The following is a 23,129-nucleotide window of genomic DNA, read 5'->3' as shown; positions in this document are numbered from 1 at the left end:
CTCCAACCCAAATCAACAGAATATACATCTTTTTCAGCACCACACCACACCTATTCCAAAATTGACCACATAGTTGGAAGTAAAGCTCTCCTCAGCAAATGTAAAAGAACAAAAATTATAACAAACTGTCTCTCAGACCACAGTGCAATCAAACTAGAACTCAGGATTAACAAACTCACTCAAAACCGCTCAACTACATGGAAACTGAACAACCTGCTCCTGAATGACTATTGGGTACATAATGAAATGAAGGCAGAAATAAAGATGTTCTTTGAAACCAACGAGAACAAAGACACAACATACCAGAATCTCTGGGACACATTCAAAGCAGTGTGTAGAGGGAAATTTATAGCACTAAATGCCCACAACAGAAAGCAGGAAAGATCCAAAATTGACACCCTTACATCACAATTAAAAGAACTAGAAAAGCAAGAGCAAACACACTCGAAAGCTAGCAGAAGGCTAGAAATAACGAAAAACAGAGCAGAACTGAAGGAAATAGAGACACAAAAAACTCTTCAAAACATTAATGAATCCAGGAGCTGGTTTTTTGAAAAGATCAATGAAATTGATAGACCACTAGCAAGACTAATAAAGAAGAAAAGAGAGAAGAATCAAATACACGCAATAAAAAATGAAAACGGGGATATCACCACTGATCCCACAGAAATACAATCTACCATCAGAGAATACTACAAACACCTCTATGCAAATAAACTAGAAAATCTAGAAGAAATGGATAAATTCCTCGACAAATACACCCTCCCAAGACTAAACCAGGAAGAAGTTGAATCTCTGAATAGACCAATAACAGGTTCTGAAATTGTGGCAATAATCAATAGCTTACCAATCAAAAAGAGTCCAGGACCTGATGGATTCACAGCCAAATTCTACCAGAGGTACAAGGAGGAACTGGTACCCATTCCTTCTGAAACTATTCCAATCGATAGAAAAAGAGGGAGTCCTCCGTAACACATTTTATGAAGCCAGCATCGTCCTGATACCAAAGCCTGGCAGAGACATAACCAAAAAAGAGAATTTCAGACCAATATCCTTGATGAACATTGATGCAAAAATCCTCAATAAAATACTGGCAAACCAAATCCAGCAGCACATCAAAAAGCTTATCCACCATGATCAAGTGGGCTTCATCCCTGGGATGCAAGGCTGGTTCAACATATGCAAATCAATAAATGTAATCCAGCATATAAACAGAACCAAAGACAAAAACCACATGATTATTTCAATAGATGCAGAAAAGGCCTTTGACAAAATTCAACAACTTTTCATGCTAAGAACTCTGAATAAATTAGGTATTGATGGGACGTATCTCAAAATAATAAGAGCTATCTATGACAAACCCACAGCCAATATCATACTGAATGGGCAAAAACTGGAAGCATTCCCTTTGAAAACTGGCACAAGAGAGGGATGCCCTCTCTCACCACTCCTATTCAACATAGTTCTGGAATTTCTGGCCAGAGCAATCAGGCAGGAGAAGGAAATAAACGGTATTCAATTAGGAAAAGAGAAAGTCAAATTGTCCCTGTTTGCGGATGACATGATTGTATATCTAGAAAACCCCATTGTCTCAGCCCAAAATCTCCTTAAGCTGATTAGCAACTTCAGCAAAGTCTCAGGATACAAAATCAATGTACAAAAATCACAAGCATTCTTGTACACCAATCACAGACAAACAGAGAGCCAAATCATGAGTGAACTCCCATTCACAATTGCTTCAAAGAGAATAAAATACCTAGGAATCCAACTTACAAGGGATGTGAAGGACCTCTTCAAGGACAACTACAAACCACTGCTCAATGAAATAAAAGAGGATACAAACAAATGGAAGAACATTCCATGCTCATGGGTTGGAAGAAACAATATCGTGAAAATGTCCATACTGCTCAAGGTAATTTATAGATTCAATGCCATCCCCATCAAGCTACCAATGACTTTCTTCACAGAATTGGAAAAAAATTACTTTAAAGTGCATATGGAACCAAAAAGGAGCTCGCATTGCCAAGTCAATCCTAAGCCAAAAGAACAAAGCTGGAGGCATCACACTACCTGACTTTAAACTATACTACAAGGCTACAGTAACCAAAACAGCATGGTACTGGTACCACAGCAGAGACATAGATCAATGGAACACAACAGAGTCCTCAGAAATGTTGCCGCATATCTACAACTATCTGATCTTTGACAAACCTGACAAAAACAAGAAATGGGGAAAGGATTCCCTATTTAATAAATGGTGCTGGGAAAACTGGCTAGCCATATGTAGAAAGCTGAAACTGGGTCCCTTCCTTACACCTTATACAAAAATTAATTCAAGATGGATTAAAGACTTAAATGTTAGACCTAAAACCATTAAAATCCTACAAGAAAACCTAGGCAATACCATTCAGGACATAGGCATGGGCAAGGACTTCATGTCTAAAACACCAAAAGCAATGGCAACAAAAGCCAAAATTGACAAATCAGATCTCATTAAACTAAAGAGCTTCTGCACAGCAAAAGAAACTACCGTCAGAGTGAACAGGCAACCTACAGAATGGGAGAAAATTTTTGCAACCTACTCATCTGACAAAGGGCTAATATCCAGAATCTACAATGAACTCAAACAAATTTACAAGAAAAAAACAAACAACCCCATCAAAAAGTGGGCAAAGGACATGAACAGACACTTCTCAAAAGAAGACATTTATGCAGCCAAAAAACACATGAAAAAATGCTCATCATCACTGGCCATCAGAGAAATGCAAATCAAAACCACAGTGAGATACCATCTCACACCAGTTAGAATGGCCATCATTAAAAAGTCAGGAAACAACAGGTGCTGGAGAGGATGTGGAGAAATAGGAACACTTTTACACTGTTGGTGGGACTGTAAACTAGTTCAATCATTGTGGAAGTCAGTGTGGCGATTCCTCAGGGATCTAGAACTAGAAATACCATTTGACCCAGCCATCCCATTACTGGGTATATACCCAAAGGACTATAAATCATGCTGCTATAAAGACACATGCACACGTATGTTTATTGCGGCAGTATTCACAATAGCAAAGAATTGGAACCAACCCAAATGTCCAACAACGATAGACTGGATTAAGAAAATGTGGCACATATAAACCATGGAATACTATGCAGCCATAAAAAATGATGAGTTCATATCCTTTGTAGGGACATGGATGAAACTGGAAAACATCATTCTCAGTAAACTATCGCAAGGACAAAAAACCAAACACCGCATGTTCTCACTCATAGGTGGGAATTGAGCAATGAGAACTCATGGACACAGGAAGGGAAACATCACACTCCGGGGACTGTTGTGGGGTGGGGGGAGGGGGAGGGACAGCATTAGGAGATATACCTAATGCTAAATGATGAGTTAATGGGTGCAGCAAAACAACATGGCACATGGATACATATGTAACAAACCTGCACATTGTGCACAGGTACCCTAAAACCTAAAGTATAATAATAAAAAAAATAAAAAAGAAATAAATAAAAAATAAAATAAGATTGGTGGTTAAATTAATAAAAGTGATTTCTGATACAATAAAACATACACCAATATTTTCTAAATAACCAGTGCATAATATTATAAATGCAAATATGTGGGGAAAGAACAACTTATTGTGCAAGAAAGATCGGTGAGTACTGATGGAATACATTTGCTAATACGTAAAATGCCACTATAACTAATTTAAGAAACTAGCACTTGTGAAGTTTTGATTTAGTATTAAAGAATACCCAAATTGTCTTAAAGCTTTAAAAATACACCTTTTACCAACGATATATTTGCATGAGTCTAGATCATCTTATTGCTTCTTTAAAGCAAATTGCAAAGAAAGAGAGAATTCAGCTGCCTTCTATTAAGCTCAACACCACAGATTTTCAATAATATAAGTACATGACACACTTTTTACTCAACGTTTTATCATAGAAAAGCTATATTTTCATCCAAAAATTTATGTTAACAATATTGTTCTCAAGGAATATTTTATATTTGCCACAACCTGGGTCATGGGTTACTACTGACATCTAGCTGGTAGAGGCCATCAATGTTGCTAAACTTTCTGTAATGCACAGGACAGTCCTCACAAAGCATTATCTAGCTCATGATAGCAATAGTGTTAAGGCTGTGAAATCCAAACTAAAAATAGATTTTGAAAAAAATATCGATTTTATATTTCTATCACCGTAAATATCAATATAATCAATATAAAATCATACTCATTGGGATACTCAATCATTTAAGAATTTAAAAAGTCTCAAGGACGAAAGAAAACACAAATAATTTGCTTCGATATTTTAGTAGGCACAATACAGCTTATGATGTCTAGAGCTGTGACTTAATGCTGAGCTTGATATCATGCAAAGTAATTAGCCAGAATAACAAGACAGGTTTTAGAAAAGCTCATCTTTGCTTGATATGATAATATATCACCAAGGTCACACTGTGGAAAGAAAAAAATTCATAACAATAAATGTTATCATTTGGCCGGGCGCAGTGGCTCACGCTTGTAATCCCAGCACTTTGGGAGGCCGAGGCGGGCGGATCACGAGGTCAGGAGATCGAGACCACGGTGAAACCCCGTCTCTACTAAAAATACAAAAAATTAGCCGGGCGTGGTGGCAGGCGCCTGTAGTCCCAGCTACTCGGAGAGGCTGAGGCAGGAGAATGGCGTGAACCTGGGAGGCGGAGCTTGCAGTGAGCCGAGATTGCGCCACTGCACTCCAGCTTGGGTGACAGAGCGAGACTCCGTCTCAAAAAAAAAAAAAAAAAGTTATCATTTGTTAGGCTTGAAGACACTTTTTAAAAGGGGGGCAGAGGAAACAATCCTAGCGGCTCTGAAATTCAAATCTTATAGTTCAGAACAGTATCATAAGGGCACTTTCTTGTTTTCGTTTCTTAGCTTTTAGCAAAAATATGAGAACCAAAATGCAAGGCAGTATGCTTTTAGAAGCCATGATTCTGTTGATGAGTATAATATATAAATAACAACATATTTCCCTGTTATACGCTCTTCTACCCACAAAACTTTTCATCCCATGCAATTTATTTTATGCATTTATTTTTTGACCCAGAGTCTCACTCTGTCACCCAGAATAGAGTGCAGTGGCATGATCTTGGCTCACCAAAACTTCCACCTCCCAGGTACAAGCAATTCTCATGCCTCAGCTTCCCAAGAAGCTGGAACTACGGGTTTGCACCACTACGCCCAGCTAATTTTTGTATTTTTAGTAGGGACATGGTCTCACCATGATGGCCAGGTTTGTCTCAAACTCCTTGCCTCAAGTGATCCGCCTGCCTCGGAACTCCCAAAGTGCTGGGATTACAGGCATGAGACACGCACACAGCTTCATGCAGTTTACATCTATGTGTCCATATATTTAAGACATACAGTAGTGTTTTCTTTTTTAAGATGTTAGTTCCTGCATTTTAGTTTAGTTCACTATCTCCTCGCAGCCATTTTAAATGATTTCCCTAAAAATACATAATGAAAGTACTTTATAACAAAATTATTTGAAATCACTTTTGCATAATTATTTAAAAATACATTAGTAAACATAAGCACACAGGAAATCAATGATAGGTGCAGTGATCCTAAAATAAGCTGTGCTAACAAGGCAGTGTAACACAACACAGTGTAATGTGAATGGCAGGTACCTTCAACTAGTTTAACTGAAATATTTATGAAAAGATACACCTCTTCAGATATATGTAACTGTATTCCTAAGTTACTCACAGATGCTGTGTATCACAAAACAAGAGGTTCTCTTGCATAAGTTATGTGCTTCCATTTGCCCTCAGCATCTAGAATGAGGCTCAGAATAACTGAGGGAAGGCAAATCTGAATTTTAGTAATAGGTCTATACAATATTAGCATTTTTAAAAAGCCTGTAACATTAGCACTTAAGATGGATATGTCTATAGTGCTTCAATAGTTTTCATCTCTAGAATCATTTTAAAATCACAGAATTTGAAGTTACATGCTGGAAAGGACCAATGACCTTATATGGCATTTAATCCAACACTCATTTTACAGATCAGGGAAAGAAACCTTAAAACTGACTTGCCCAAGGTCCCACCAAATAGGAGCAGTTTCTCGTCCTAAATTCAAATTAAGCAGTGTCTCTCAAACTTTGCTGCACATTAAAATAAACTGAGGAGCTTTAATAACTTCCTCATTTTCAACATGAGACTTTTTGATTTAATTAATTAGCATTGGGTAGGACTTTGGGCATCAGGGTTGTTGTTAAAAATTTCCCTGGTGATTTCAAAGTGCAGCAAAGTTTGGAATGATTGAGTTGGTGTGAAAATCAGAAATTTCTGGGATGCTTTTCTTCACATGACGATGCCTCACATCCATTCCTATTTTTCTAAAGGGCTTCTGAGTGCCTAGAGATAGAGGGAAGGTTGAGGTGGGAAGATACAAATGTTTGCAGACACGTATTTTGAAAACAAACCTTGCAAAAGTGATCCCAATGAGTTCCATCTACCCCATCGACAACAGTGCACTACTAACCTGTAATAAACATTTTTCAAAATATTTTCTTGAAGCCAATGTGCCCTATTAATTTGCTCAATAAAACTTTATTTCACTAATAGTAAATATACTAAATGATAATTTCTCGAACTTGTTAATCGGAAATTAAAACTTACTTTACTTTCAGAAGTAGACTTCTAAAAATTAGAATAATGAGGAAAAAAGCATGAAATTTGTTTGAGCAAGATTAATGGAATAATGTTTAAAACTCCTTTTAAACTGCATGCTATCACATCAAAACTTTTGAATTCAGAAGAAGCCAGGGACATGAGCCAGAGTGACTTCTTGTTTTTGTTGTTGTTGTTGTTGCTCAAGGATTTAGAAGCTTAGCTGAATACAGACATCAGTGATTACTCAATAGGTCCCAAAGCTCAGGACTTGAGACAGGGTTTGAATCCAGTTTTTACTGAAACACAATTTCATCTCTACTACTGTGATAAGGGAGAGAGGGAAGTGACATTATCATGAGTGTAAAGTTGCCTCTTTGTTGTTGTTGTTGTTGTTGTTACTGGTTTTAGAAATGGAGTTTCTCTCTTGTTTCCCAGGCTGGAGTGCAATGGCGTGATCTTGGCTCACTGCAACTTCTGCCTCCTGGGTTCAAGCAATTCTCCTGCCTCAGCCTCCCAAGTAGCTGGAATTACAGGCACCCCCCCATCACACTCAGCTAATTTTTGTATTTTTAGTAGAGGCAGGGTTTTGCCATGTTAGCCAGGCTGGTCTCGGACTCCTGATCTCAGGTGATTGGCCTGCCTTGGCCTCCTGAACTGCTGGGATTACAGTCGTGAGCCACCATGCCTGGCCGCCATGTTTTTTAAATTATACTTTAAGTTCTGGGATACATGTGTAGAACGTGCAGGTTTGTTACATATATATACATGTGCCATGGTGGTTTGCTGCACCCATCAACCCATCATCTAGGTTTTAAGCCCTGCATGCATTAGGTATTTCTCTTAATGCTTTCCCTCCCCTTGCCTCCGACCCCCTGACAGGCCCTGGTATTTGATATTCCCCTCCCTGTGTCCATGTGCTCTCATTGTTCAACACTCACTTATGAGCCAGAACATGCAGTGTTTGGTTTTCTCTTCTTGTCTTAGTTTGCTGAGAATAATGGTTTCCAGCTTCATCCATGTCCCTGCAAAGGATATGAACTCATTATATCTTATGGCTGCGTATTATTCCATTGTGTATATGTGGCACATTCTCTTTATCCAGTCTATCATTGATGGGCATTTGGGTTGGTTCCAAGTCTTTGCTATTGTAAATAGTGCAGCAATAAACATACATGTGCATGTGTCTTCATAGTAGAATGATTTATAATCCTTTGGGTATATACCAAGTAACGGGATTGCTGGGTCAAATGCTATTTCTGGTTCTAGATCCTTGAGGAATCACCACACTGTCTCCACAATGGTTGAACTAATTTACACTCCCACCAGCAGTGCAAATCATTTCTATTTCTCCACATCCTTTCCAGCATCTTGTTTCCTGACTTTTTGATGCTCGCCATTCTAACTGGCATAAGATGGTATCTCATTGTGGTTTTGATTTGCATTTCTCTAATGACCAGTGTTGATGAGCTTTTTTTCATATGTTTTTTGGACACACAAATGTCTTCTTTTGAGAAGTGTCTCTTCATATGCTTCACCCACTTTTTGATGGGCTTGTTTTTTTCTTGTAAATTTGTTTAAGTTCCTTGTAGACACTGGATACTAGGCTTTTGTCAGATGGATAGATTGCAAAAATTTTCTCTCATTCTGTAGGTTGCCTGTTCACTCTGATTATAGTTTCTTTTACTGTGCAGAAGCTCTTTAGTTTAATTAGATTCCATTTGTCAATTTTGGCTTTTGTTGCCATTGCTTTTTGTGTTTCAGACATGAAGTCCTTGTCTATGCCTATGTCCTGAATGGTATTGCCTAGGTTTTCTTCTAGGGCTTTTATGGTTTTGGGTCTAACATGTAATAAGTCTTTAATCCATCTTGAATTAATTTTTGTATAAGGTGTAAGGAAGGGATCCAGTTTCAGCTTTCTACATATGGCTAGCCATTTTCCTAACACCATTTATTAAATAGGGGGTCCTTTCCCCATTGCTTGTGTTTGTCAGGTTTGTCAAAGATCAGATGGTTGTAGATGTGTGGCATTATTTCTGAGGCCTCTGTTCTGTTCCATTGGTCTATACATCTGTTTTGGTACCAGTACCATGCTGTTTTGGCCAATGTAGCATTGTGGTATAATTTGAAGTTAGGTAGCATGATGCCTCCTGCTTTGTTCTTTTTGATTAGGATTTTCTTAGCTAATACAAGCTCTTTTTTGGTTCCATATAAAATCTAAAGTAGTATTTCTAATTCTGCAAAGAAAGTCAATGGTAGCTTGATGGAAATAGCATTGGATCTGTATATTACTTTGGCCAGTGTGGCCATTTTCACAATACTGATTCTTCCTATACATAAGCATGGAATATTTTTCTATTCATTTGTGTCCTCTCTTAGTTCCTTGAGCATGTTTTGTAGTTCTCCTTAAAGAGGTCCTTCACATCCCTTTTAAATTGTATTCGTAGGTATTTTATTCTCTTTGTAGCAACTGTGAATGGGAGTTCACTCATGAGTTGGCTCTCTGTTTGTCTATTATTGATGTATAGGAATGGTTGTGATTTTTGCACACTGATTTTGTATCCTGAGAGTTTACTGAAATTGCTTTTCAGCTTAAGGAGCTTTTCAGCTGAGACGATGGGGTTTTCTAAATATATAATCATATCATCTGCAAACAGAGACAATTTGACTTCCTCTCTTCCTATTCAAATACGCTTTATTTCTTTCTCTTGCCTGATTGCCCTGGCCAGAATTTCCAAAATTTCCAATACTATGTTGAATAGGAGTGGTGAGAAAGGGCATCCTTGCCTTGCACTGGTTTTCAAAGGGAATGCTTCCAGGTTTTGCCCATTCAGTATGATATTGGCTGTGGGTTTGCCATAAATAGCTCTTATTATCCATCAATACCTAGTTTATTAAGTGTTTTTAGCATGAAGGGGTGTTGAATTTTATTGAAGGCCTTTTCTGCATCTATTGAGATACTCATATGTTTTTTCTCATTGGTTCTGTTTATGTGATGGATTACATATATTGATTTGTGTATGTTGAATCAGCCTTGCATCTCAAGGTTGAAGCTGACTTGATCATGGTGGATAAGCTTTTGATGTGCTGCTGGATTCAGTTTGCCAGTATTTTAATGATAATTTTCACGTTGATGTTCATGAGGGATATTGGTCTGATATTTTCTTTTCCTATTGTGTCTCCGCCAGGTTTTGGTATCAGGATGATGCTGGCCTCATAAAATGAGTTAGGCAGGAGTCCCTCTTTCTCTATTGTTTGGAATAGTTTCAGAATGGTACCAGCTCCTCTTGTACCTCTGGTAGAATTTGACTGGGAATACATCTGGTCCTGGACTTTTCTTAGTTGGTAGGGTATTAATTACTGCTTCAACTTCAGAACTTGTTATTGGTCTATTCATGGATTCAACTTCTTCCTGGTTTAATCTTGGGAGGGTGCATGTGTCCAGGAATCTATCCATTTCTTCTAGATTTTCTAGTTTATTTGCATAGAGGTGTTTATATTATTCTCTGATGGTAGTCTGTATTTCTGTGGGATTGGTGGTAATATCCCCTTTATCATTTTTTATTGCATCAATTTGATTCTTCTCTCTTTTCTTCTTTATTCATCTGGTTAGCAGTCTATCTATTTTGTTAAACTTTTCAGAAAACCAGCTCTTGGATTCATTGATTTTTTGAGGGGATTTTCGAGTCTCTATCTCCATCAGTTCTGCTCTGATCTTAGATATTTCTTTCCTTCTGCTAGCTTTTTGAATTTGTTTGTTCTTGCTTCTCTAGTTCTTTTAATGGTGATGTTAGGGTGTTGATTTTAGATCTTTCCCACTTTCTGATCTGAACATTCAGTGCTACAAATTTCCCTCTAAACACTGCTATAGCTGTGTCCCACAGATTCTGGTATGTTGTGTCTTTGTTCTCATTGGTTTCAAACAACTTCTTTATTTCTGCCTTAATTTCATTATTTACTCAGTAGTCATTCAGGAGCAGGTTGTTCTTGGTAGTCATTCAGGAGCAGATTGTTCAGATTCCATATTGTTGTACAGTTTTGAGTGAGTTTCTAAATCTTGAGTTCTAATTTGATTGCACTGTGGTCTGATTTCCATTCTTTTGCATTGGCTCAGGAGTGTTTTGCTTCCATTTAAGTGGTCCATTTTAGAATAAGTGCTGAGAATAATGTAGATTCTGTTGATTTGGGGTGGAGAGTTCTGTAGATGTAGATCTGCTTGGTCCAGAGTTGAGTTCAAGTCCTGAATATCCTTGTTAATTTTCTGTCTCACTGATCTCTCTGATATTGACAGTGGGGTGTTAAAGCCTCCCACTATTATTGTGTGGAAGTCTAAGTCTCTTTGTAGGTCTGTAAGAACTTGCTTTATGAATCTGAGTGCTCTTGTATTGGGTACATATATATTTAGGGTAGTTAGCTCTTCTTATTGCATTGATCCCTTTACCATTATATAATACCCTTCTTTGTCTTTTTTGATCTTTGTTGGTTTAAAGTCTGTTTTATCAGAGAGTAGAATTGCAACCCCTGCTTTTTTTTGCTTTCCATTTGCTTGGTAAATATTCCTCCATCCCTTTATTTTGAGCCCATGTGAGTCACCGCACATGAGATGGGTCTCTTGAATACAGCACACCAATGGGTCTTCACTCTTCATCCAATTTGCCAGTCTGTGTCTTTTAATTGGGGCATTTAGCCTGTTTATATTTAAGGTTAATATTATTATGTGTGGATTTGATCCTGTCATCATGATGCTAGCTGGTTATTTAGCATATTAGTTGATGCAGTTTCTTCATAGTGTCATTGGTCTTTATATTTTGCTATGTTTTTGCAGTGGCTGGTACCAGTTTTTCAATATTTAGTGCTTCCTTCAGGAGCTCTTGTAAGGCAGGCCTGGTGGTGACAAAATCCCTTAGCATTTGCTTGTCTGTAAAGGATTTTATTTCTCCTTCTCTTACAATGCTAAGTTGGGCTGGATATGAAATTCTGGATTGAACATTCTTTAAGAATGTTGAATATTGGCCCCCACTCTCTTCTGGCTTGTAGGGTTGCTGCAGAGAGATCTGCTGTTGGTCTGATGGTCTTCCCTTTGTAGGTAACCCAACCTTTCTCTCTGGCTGCCCTTAAAATTTTTTCCTTCATTTCAACCTTGCTGAATCTGACGATTATGTCTTGGGATTGCTCTTCTCAAGGAGTGTCTTAGTGGTGTTCTCTGTATTTCTTGAATTTAAATGTTGGCCTGTCTTGCTAGGTTGGGGACCTTCTCCTGGATAATATCCTAAAGAGTGTTTTCCAACTTGGTTCCATTCTTCCCATCACTTTCAGGTACACCAATCAATCATAGGTTTGGTCTTTTCATATAGTCCCATATTTCTTAGAGGCTTTGTTTTGTCCTTTTCATTCTTTTTTTCTCTAATCTTGTCTTCACACTTTATTTCATTAAGGTGATCTTCAACCTCTGGTGTCCTTTTTTCTGCTTGATTGATTTGGCTATTGATACTTGTGTATGCTTCACGAAGTTCTTGTGCTGTGTTTTTCAGCTCCATCAGGTCATTTATGTTCTTCTCTAAACCCTTTATTCTAGTAAGCAGTTCCTGTAACCTTTTATAAAGGTTCTCAGCATTCTTACATTGGGTTGGAACATGCTCCTTTAGCTTGGAAGAGCTAGTTATTACCCACCTTTTGAAGCCTACTTCTTAAATTTGTCAAATCCATTCTCCATCCAGTTTTGTTCCCTTTCTGGTGAGGAGTTGTGATCCTTTGGAGGAGAAGGGGCATTCTAGTTTTGGGCATTTTCAGCATTCTTATGCTGGTTTTTTTCACATCTTCATGGATTTATCTACATTTGATCTTTGTTGTTCATGACCTTTTGATGTTGATGGGGTTTTTGCATTGTTGTCCTTTTTGTTGATGTTGATGTAGATGTTATTGCTTTCTGTTTGCTAGTTTCCCTTCTAACACTCAGAGGCCTCTTCTGCAGGTCTGCTGGAGTTTGCTGGAGGTTCACTCCAGACTGTTTGCCTGGGTATCACCAGCAGAGGCTGCAGAACAGCAAAGATTGCTGCCTGCTCCTTCCTCTGGAAGCTTCATCCCAGAGAGGCACCCGCCAAATGCCAGCTCTCCTGTATGAGGTGTCTATCAACCCCTGCTGGGAGGTGTCTCCAAGTCAGGAGCCAGCTGCCATTTTTAATTAAAGTAAAAGTGACTGACAATTGAATTAGCTAAAAATGCTAGAGCATTTGAAATAAAATTGTTTATAAGCTAGTTATGTTTATAGAATGAAAAATAAAGTTAAAGATGAAGACATTAATATTCTAAATTAGCACTTTCCAAATTGTGTTCTAAAAATAAATACTCATAACCCAAAGAGGTGATAATGATGTACACTAGACAAACCCAATGGAGCTGGTGGTGGTGTTGGTTGTTGTTCCTTTTAAAATAAACTTCATCTCAGGATGCTCTCAAAGCACATCTTTGTGGCCATGAGGTGATCATGCACAATGGGAGAAAATCAAATGCAGATACACTGTGGTGCCAGAAAAGAAAAAGCTATTCCTTCTTCCAAGACTAATGTCCAAAGTAGTACACATTGATTTAGGCCTACAATGCACTGACAAACTAATATTTCACAAAAATCATTCAATAAAGGGAACCCATCCTCCTCATTGCATTCAACATTGCCTTAAGGCATAAAGGCATCAAATAAATAGCTACACTTTTTCTGGGATTGCTTATTTGCTGATTTTTCCTTCCACCATGACATCTAAGATTAAAAGAGAAATTGGTACTTAATATTTAGAATCTGGATATCAATATATAGTTGATTCCAATTTCTTAAACTGATTGCTGAAGAGTACAACCAAATGGCTGAAATAATTTTTGAACAAAGGAGTCTGTCCCTTGGCATTATAGTTGTACTCATGATTTTAGCGTCATTGTAAGATGAGGCTGGCTGGCTGTGCTGTCATCAAGGAATATTGTTGAACATGAACTGTATTGTTGAGTAAAATGTTCAGTAGATACCTGAAGGGGAAGGGAAGTACAAGTTAAACTTATCGAAGTGTACTTTTTCATTGGTTAAAATGTCAAATTTTTCAAAGCACTAGGATATTTCTTACCCTCCATAAACTGCCTGAGTGAGGTATCATGTGCACTCTATGGAAAACCCACTGGAGGCTCTTAACTTCCACAGGTGACGTTTGAGATACAGTTTATAAAATGCTGCCCTTAATATGGTACCTATCATTAAACCTAACAAGGATTTTATGAATTTCCTTTATAAATAATGAGAATAGTTTAAAGGAAGATTTCATTGTTTTTTTCTATACTGACATTAAACAGCTGAGAATTTCTATTTCTATTATTTATTTACTACGGTAAAATGTAATGTATTAAATAATATTGGTACAAGACCATTTTACTGCAATTAATACAAGACTAATACATTTACTAAGTTACTAATCCTAAATGTATTATTTCAGGCAATATTGTGACGAAACAAGTGTCTCAGATTCAGAGGCGCATGTACCAGGGCTGCTAGTCCACCAACAAGTGAGGAAGACATAGGTTTCTCTAGTCCTGTTTTCTTATGTGGAGGATAAAAAGAATGTCACTTAAATATTCTCTCACACCCTGAAAACAGATGACAACTTAAAAAATTTAACTTTTACTTCATGTTTAAATAAGACTGCCATGACATGACTCAAATAAGACTCTCAGAGAATAATTTCCATTCATTTCAAAAGTTGATTAATTTCATTCTATAAATCATCTAACCTGCACCTAGGCATTTTCCTGCTCTACCCCGTTCTCTGCCTGGAATAATGCTTTTCTCCTTCCTTGTTTCAGCAAGCTTGACTCCATCTACCCTCTTGGATCTCTTTGCCAGTAGCCTCACCAAAACATGTTTTTTTGTACACTAACTGGTTACAAGATACTAATTCTAGCAGAGTATTCCCTTCATGAGAAAGTATGCCTCTCCATAAGAGTAAGGGAGGGCCCTAACTGTTCCTACCTCCAGCTGCTCAGCATAAAATTTTGAATAAATCAAAAAGTTCAACAAGTGTTTGACAAATTAATTCAGTTATAATTTGGAAGGTAAGTCTTACTACATTTAGTTACAGCAAAAACACTACTAACAGTTTACTGTTTATAGGTATTATTTAAGGTAGTCAAAAATAGAAACAAACCTAACTTCAGTCAGCATAAATCACAGAGTATGAAATTGTACAGTCTTTAATGAGAAATGGAAGGGTTTACTTAGTAGTTTTAAGATTTAATGACAAAAACTAGAAAATAATCATACCTCATATTTTAGTAAGTCAAAACCAAAGCCTTACCATCAAAGGTCCAGTACCCGTTGGACACCAATGCCCAACCACTGACTTCTTCCACTGTACCTGCTGCCCATCATTTTAACACATTAAAAACACTAAAGCTGTTTTCCTTGTACAGGTCTTTCACCTCCTTGCTTAGGTATATTCCTAAGGTTTTTTTTTTCTTGCAGCTGTTGTAAAGGGGTGGAGTTATTGGTTTGATTCTCAGCTTGGTTGCTGTTGGGGTATAACAGAGCTACTGATTTGTGTACATTAATTTTGTATCCTGAAAGTTTTCTGAATTCATTTATCAGTTCTAGGAGTTTTTTGGAGGAGTCTTTAGGTTTTCTAGGTATACGATCACATCATCAGCAAACAGCGACAATTTGACTTCCTATTTACTGATCTGCATGCCCTTTATTTCTTTCTCTTGTGTGATTGCTCTGGCTAGGTCTTCCAGTACTATATTGAATATGAGTAGTGAGAGTGGGCACCCTTGTCTTGTTCCAGTTCTCAGGAGGAATGCTTTCAACTTTTCACCACTAAATATTATGTTGGCTGTGGGTTTGTAGTGGATAGCTTTTATTACATTGAGGTACGTCCCTTGTATGACAATTTTGCTGAGGGTTTTAATCATAAAAGGATGCTGGATTTTGTTAAATGTTTTTTCTGCATCTATTGAGATGATCATGTGATTTTTGTTTTTAATTCTGTTTATGTGGTGTATCACACTTATTGACTTGCATATGTTAAGCCATCCCTGCATCCCTGGTATGAAACCCACTTGATCATGGCAGATTACCTTTTTGGTATGCCATTGGAAACTACCTAACATTGCTGAATGAAATCATGGATGACAACCAAATGGAAAGACATCCCATGCTCATGAATGGGTAGAATCCATATTGTGAAAATGACTCTACTGCCAAAAGCAACCTACAAATTCAATGCAATTCCGATCAAAATACCATCATCATTTTTCACAGAACTAGAAAAAACAATCCTAAAATATGGTACTAAACAAGAATTCGCATAGCCAAAACAAAACTAAGCAAAAACAACAAACCTGGAACCATCACATTACCTGACTTTGAACTATACAATAAGGCCATTGTCACCAAAACAGCATGGTACTGGTATAAAAATAGGCACATACACCAATGGAACAGAATAGAAACCCCAGAAATAAACCCAAATACCTACAGCCAACTTATCTTCAACAAAGCCAACTAAAACATAAATTGAAGAAGGTAAACCCAATTCAACAAACGGTGCCAGGATAATAGGCAAAGCCACGTGCAGGAGAATGAAACTGGATCCTCAACTCTCACCTTATACAAAAATCAACTCAAGATGGATCAAGGACATAAATCTACCACCTGAAACCTTAAAAATTGTTGAAGATAACATCAGAAAAACCTTCTAGACATTGGCTTAGGCAAAGACCTCATAACTGATAACCCAAAAGCAAATGCAACAAAAACAAAGATAAACAGGGTGAGACTTAACTAAAGAGCTTCTGCACAGGAAAGGGAACAATTAGCAGAGTAAACAGACAACCCACAGAATGGGAGAAAATCTTCACAATCTATATATCTGACAAAGGACTAATATACAGAATCTACAAGGAACTCAAACAAATGGCAAGAGAAAAAACAAACAATCCCATCAAAAAGTGGGCTAAGGACATAAATACACAATTCTTAAAAGAAGATATACCACTAAAATGCTCAACATCACTAATGATCAGGAAAACGAAAATCAAAACCACAATGCCATACCACCTTGCTCCTGCAAGAATGGCCATGATCAAAAAATCAAAAAATTATAGATGTTGGTGTGGATGTGGTGAAAAGAAAACACTTCTCTACAATGCTGGTAAAAATGGAAACTAGTACAACCACTATGGAAAGCAGTGTGGAGATTCCTTAAAAAACTAAAAGTAAAACCACCATTCAATCCAGCAATCCCACCACTGGGTATCTACTAAGAGGAAAAGAAGTCATTATACAAAAAAGATACTTGCACATGTATGTTTGCAGCAGCACAATTTGCAATTATAAAAATATGGAACCAGCCCAAATGCCCAATAATCAACAAGCGGATTAAGAAATACCACTCAGTCATAATAAGGAATAAATTAATGGCATTTCCAGCAACCTGGATGGAATTGGAGACTATTATTCTAAGTGAAGTAACTCAGGAATGGAAAACTAAAGATCATGTGTTCTCATTCATATGTGGGAGCTAAGCTATGAGGCTGCAAAGGCATAAGAATGAAACAATGGACTTTGAGGACACACAGAAAAGGGTGGGAAGGGGGTGAGGGATAAAAGACTACAAATGGGGTTCAGTGGATACTGCTCAAGCGACAGGTACACCAAAATCTCACAAATTACCACTAAAGAATTTACTCATGTAACCAAATACCACCTGTTTCCCCCAAACCCTATGGAAATAAAAATATATAAATAAATAAACTACAGCATTCTTCCCAGCAAATATAAAATAACATGAAAACTCAAGTTTACATTTTCCTCTCTCCTTTTTGGCAGGACAAATTTTAGATATGTTTTTAAATAATAACTTTTTTCTTTTTCAGAGACAGGGTCTCCCTTTGTTGCCCAGGCTGGAGTGCAGTGGTGCAGTTATACTTAACTACAGCCTCAAACTCCTGAGCTCAAGCGATCCTCTGCCTCAGCCTCCTGAGTAGGTAAAACTAAAGGCACATGCCACCATGCCTTGGGCTAATTTGTTATTTAACCTTTCTGTAGAGATGAGCTCTTGCTATGTTGACCAGGCTAAAAATAAACAAATTTTAATTAACTTAAATATTTCTAACACTTTGGGCATTCATGAAAACAGCTCCATCTATCTTGTGAGGTAATTGGATAATATGGTGGTGTAAGTTTGGATAAAAATATTAAACAAGGCCTTAGGAGAAAAGTATAATATGCTTATTACAGATACATCACTAAAAAAAAATTGTCTGGGTTAATACCATTAATTATATTGAAATTAAACTTTGATTCACATGTAAATATAGGTCCTAAATTTGGATTAAATATAATAGATTGACCACAAATTTATTTCTTCTGCCTCTGGAAATCTCGTTACTCATACATAAAATACAGGTTACACACAGGATCAGGAGAGAAGGTTGACAGAAATGATTTTTAATAAATGCTGGGACATAAAAAGTACATCAAATAGTGGTAAATAACACAGAAGCACAACTTTGGTCCCTACAGAAAGTGACTGGAAGAGAAGCAAGCCAGTTTGTCTTGTAGAACTAAAGGCAGGCTGTGAGCTTCCAGGCAAATGGAACTTTGGAAAGTAGGATAAAATGTAAAACAAAAGCCAGCAAGGTCATAAAATCTGTGGTTAGAGCACCAAGTCCACCTGTCCTCCCATCTGATAAGAAACTTAGATGTGTGTTCTCTGGATATACCAAACCTGAGAATTTCTAGGTTCAGAAATACCACAGCTTAAACCTGAGATATAAAGAAAACTGTACACCAAAAATAGAACTGCAACTTGCTTCCCTAACTCTGCTTTTGGAAAACAAGTAGACATTCTTTCACTTCCCAGGCAGAAAATTGGGAGATTCTTTCTCAGAAGAAACTGAACTGACTCGAGTAAAGATCCCCAGATAATACACTGAAGTCTCGCAAATGAAAAGCTAGTTTGGCTTCCAAAATCTCACACTGAGTGCCACCAGTTAACAGAAGTCCTGCTTCCAAATAAAACCAGGGACCACCACACATTGGAGGGAAGCCTCCAACAAGAGAGATCAAAACAACAGAAAAAAGGGATTCATGGACCAGTCAAAATCAGGAGCAAAACTATTTAAAAAACCTAAAAACACACTGAAAAAGATATGAAATTCAATAGAAATATTAGAGTAAAAAGCCACAGAAACTGAAAAATCAAAGAGGAAAAATTAAAAACCAATGCAGGTATATTGGTCTAAGCAGCTGAGTGTCTGAATAACAAGACTATCAGAAAAAAAGGAACAGAGAAAATAAAAAAATTCTGAAGAAGAGATAGTCTTCAGACTTAGTAGCCTCAATAAAATGAAAAGATTCCCACCAAGCTATTATTAAGAAATTTCAGACTCTCCGTGAACAAGAAGCTTCTAAAAAGCTTCCACAGATACATAAAACTTGGTTATAAATAATATATTTCACAATGGCAATAGAGTCAAGAACAACACTGTAGTGAGAGCACAATTGTGAAATATCTTCAGAACCATAAAGTTTAGATTCAACCTAGAAGTTTACTCTCTATCAAAAAGGAGGGATTTTAACACTGGCCAGATCCCTAAACATCTCTGCCCGGGAAAACGTGCTCAAGTACAACTAGAGAGGATAACAGGACAGCAGGAAACAGAATCTAGGACTCAGGTGATCCCACACAAGACGGCAGTTATGTGAGATCCCAAAAGACTTTAAGGGGTAGCACAGAAAAGCAGACATCGAACGTATCTAGGGAAAGCCACTCTATATTGAACTAGAATGACAAAATGCCAAAGAAAGTTGCCCCCCTACCCACAGCAAAAAAAAAAAAATGGAACAGATGTGTTTTAGCAGATGGAAAGTATCTTTGAAAGGCATGTGATAAATTGTGCAACACTTAGGGGGAAAATAGCTCTTAGAAAACAGGCAAACAAATATAGTCAGAAAATTAGCTTCATGCTAAAAAATAATGGATGTGAAAGCAAACAGACCAGCCAGTGGCTACTTATTGCATTTGGCTGGGTAAAGTAACATAGGCTAGGGAAAAAGAGATGACCCAGAAAAGGTGCAGAAATGCTCAGATTTCAGAACTGTTTCGGAGAAAGAATGAAGGACATATAATGCAGAGGCACAGTGAAAACACCATATGACTTAGCAGTGAATAGAATTTGCATAGTCATAATCATATAAATATTACTGATTTAATTAAAAAGTGTGCTACAATTGGAAGAAACAGAGGGAGAAAAATAAGGTCATGGTGTAGTGAGGAAGGAATGCTTTCACCTGCTACGACAAAGTCAATAGACAGTGCTGATAGTTATTCTATTTTTGTTATTTGTTATTCTGTATTTGTTATTTTGTTATTTGTTAATTCTTAGCTATTCTATTTTTGTTATTTGATTAAGAATATGATTAAATATTTAAGGCAGATCTTTATACCACAACCAGACTATTGAAATTTAACTTAATGTCAGAAAATCTTAAAAGGTGGACACACTAAGCTGAAGACGTCTCTGGATAAATTTGATACTTAGGAAAATACAAAAAGAGGTCCATGCTATCACCACTGGGTCCCCATTATAATTTAAAGGAAACAAGAGAGACATATTTTTATATCAAACTATCAATTTCTTAACTTTTTGACTGTTTACATACATGCTTTGTATAGTTGCTTTTTCTTTTTTCTTGTACTAAGAATGAAAAAAAATGGTCACTTCTGATACAAATACTATAAAATAGGAGTAGTAAACATCTTACTAAATACTCCTAAATGAGGAAAAATTCCATTTAAAAATTACTTTCAACAGTTTATATTTAAATTATCTGGCACGATAAATCTCATAAAGTAAAATCTAAAAACTGTTTTACTTTTTGAACCTAGTTTGCTTTTTGTTTCTATTACATACACATGAAAGAATCCTTATGTACAAAAGAAAAAGGAAAAAAAATGAGGACAGATGAAAAAGTTTAACTCTTGCATATATGAGCCATGAGTATTTTCTCATTTACCAGAATCTAAGAGTTAACAGCTCTACGAACTACTTTCTGGCCGGGCACCTATCTCTAGACACACCAGAATCCCTGTAAACATCTCAAACCACACTTAGTGATCATCCACTAATATGTCACTAAAAACAAAACAACTGGAAAGTAACCTATCTTAAATTTAAATCTTAAAATGACTATACAAACCTGATTGGACATGGTGTCTGCCACACAAAAAATCTTTTTTTTTTTTTTCAAAAATAAAAAAAGGCCAGCATAATAAAAGCTCTAAGAAGTCACGCTTTGTTTCCTACACCACCTCCACCTTTGATGCTGGAAGGGCCTTGCAGGCAAACATTCCTACCACTGAAGAGTGAGGGACATGGAATAGCTTTTGTTTTACCTCTTCCATGCTCTCTGTGTGTGAGAAGCCCATAGCTCTGGAAGGAACTGGGAAAAACAACTCTGATATGGTTTGGATATTTTCCCCCCTCCAAATCTCATGTTAAAATGTGACCCTTAGTGTTGGAGACAGAGCCTAGTGGGAGGTGTTTGGGTAATGGTGGTGGATTCCTTATGAATGGCTTGGTGCCATCCCCATGGTAAGAAGCAAATTCTCATTCTGGTAGTTTAAAAGAATGTGACACCTTCCCTCTACCTGCCTCTCTCTCCCTCTCTCACCGTGTGGAACCACCTGCTTCCCCTTTGCCTTCCATCGTGATTGTAAGCTTGCTGAGGCTCTCACCAGAAGCAGATGTTGAAGCCATGCTTGTACAGCCTGAAGATTTATGAGTCAATTAAACTTCTTTTTGTTATAAATTACCCAGCCTTAGGTACCTCTTTATAGTAATGCAAAAATGAATGCAAATTGTAACCAGAAATACCTGACTCAAGACAGGCAAAGTCTACTCAAACTACAAAAAGAAAGGTTACAAACTCCCATATTTTACTGTGCTGCATTACTTCCCATATTATTATAGATCCTCACTTGTATTCTTACTGCTTAAATCAACTGGAAAACTTGGCTGCGTATGGCTTTTTAGCAAACAAGTGAGGATTTAACATAACATTAAGGAAAATAAGCAGGAGTAGGGCATGTTTAAATTTATATTACGTTAGATGCAAAGGTTAATAACTTAAAAGTTTTGAGAAGCATAAACTTGGATGTGCTAAACACATGTGATCAGGGGACTGTGCAAGAGGAGTCCAAAATCACAGATTCAATCTCTGTTGATGAACAGCTATGTTTTCTTTTATTTGTTTAAATGTAAACCAAGCTGAAGCCTAAGTTCTATCTTTAAAATGTGCTCTTTGGAGCAAGGGAAAAGGGGCAAATAATTATAAATAAAGATAAATCTATGACCCTTCCATCACACGACAAATTGCATTGATAAAAAGATGGCAAAATGTATAAACAAAAAGTTTACATGATTTCACTAACAGTAACAACTAAAAAAAAGTATATCACATTAAAATAAGACAAGTGAATATGTGAAAAGTTGAAAAAATTAATATGAGTTTCTAAATACTTTCTATAATACATCTGATCAAAGAACAAGAGTTTTCACTCTTTTTCTTGGCAGAAAAAACAATGTTGTCTCACCATCTGTTTGAGATTTTCTCAGGAATATTGTTCTTGCCTCTGGATGGTCAGAAGGGTTGGACTCCAAAGGTGTATCTATAGAGGGAGAGAAGAAAAAAAGATGTGATCATTTATAAAAATTTATCATCTCATTTATTTGACTGCTGCATTTAGGCTATTTCACTACCTCTACTTTTATTCTTATTTATCCATTGAAATTAATGTACAGACATAAGATGAAGCCAGGCAAGATGGTGCATGCCTGTATTCCCAGCTACTCAGGAGGCTGAGATGGGAAAATCCCTTGAGCCCAGGTCAGGAATTTGAGGCCAGCATGAGTAACATAGTGAGACCCTCCTTTATTTTAAAAAAAAAAAAGGTAAATTTGCCTTTAAGTTGTGTAAAATCAACTTCATAGAATAAAACAAGAGAGCAGTATGTTTTAAAAGACAGGTCTATTTTATAGGCAAAATATAAGATGTATTCTGGAGTTTTTAAAAATTTTAAAAAGTAAATTAAGCATATCTATCCTTTCCATGTCATTCTGAGGACATAGAACCTTAGTTCTGTTGAGTAGCTGTCTTCCATAGTCACGTGAGATCTCTAAGTCTTCATTTCTTCATTAGTAAAACATAGGAAGAACATATATATAGGCCTTATTTGTATTGCAAAGGGCCAAATGAGACATACATAAACTGTGCTGTAATCCTAAAGAATGACAATAAAGAGCCTTTTTTGGTCTCTCATCCAACACTACCCATCTATTAACTGGTGTGTAAAATCACTCAGAGGCTTTCCTTACACCACCAAGTGGAATATGTTTACACAAATACTTACATGCTTTGTGTATA

General features: G+C 36.9%; 1 pseudogene; it reads right to left on the bottom strand.

Moving 5' to 3' along the window:
- The window catches only part of LOC116479485 (cyclin-Y-like protein 2), a 48,298-nt pseudogene that overhangs the window by 22,842 nt on the left and 2,327 nt on the right, over nt 1-23,129 (bottom strand).

The sequence above is a fragment of the Hylobates moloch genome, unplaced genomic scaffold (assembly GCF_009828535.3).
Source record: "Hylobates moloch isolate HMO894 unplaced genomic scaffold, HMol_V3 SCAFFOLD_3, whole genome shotgun sequence".
Classification (NCBI taxonomy): Eukaryota; Metazoa; Chordata; class Mammalia; order Primates; family Hylobatidae; genus Hylobates; species Hylobates moloch.
Note: the sequence above shows the minus strand (reverse complement) of the source record. Positions and strands in the feature narration are given on the sequence as shown.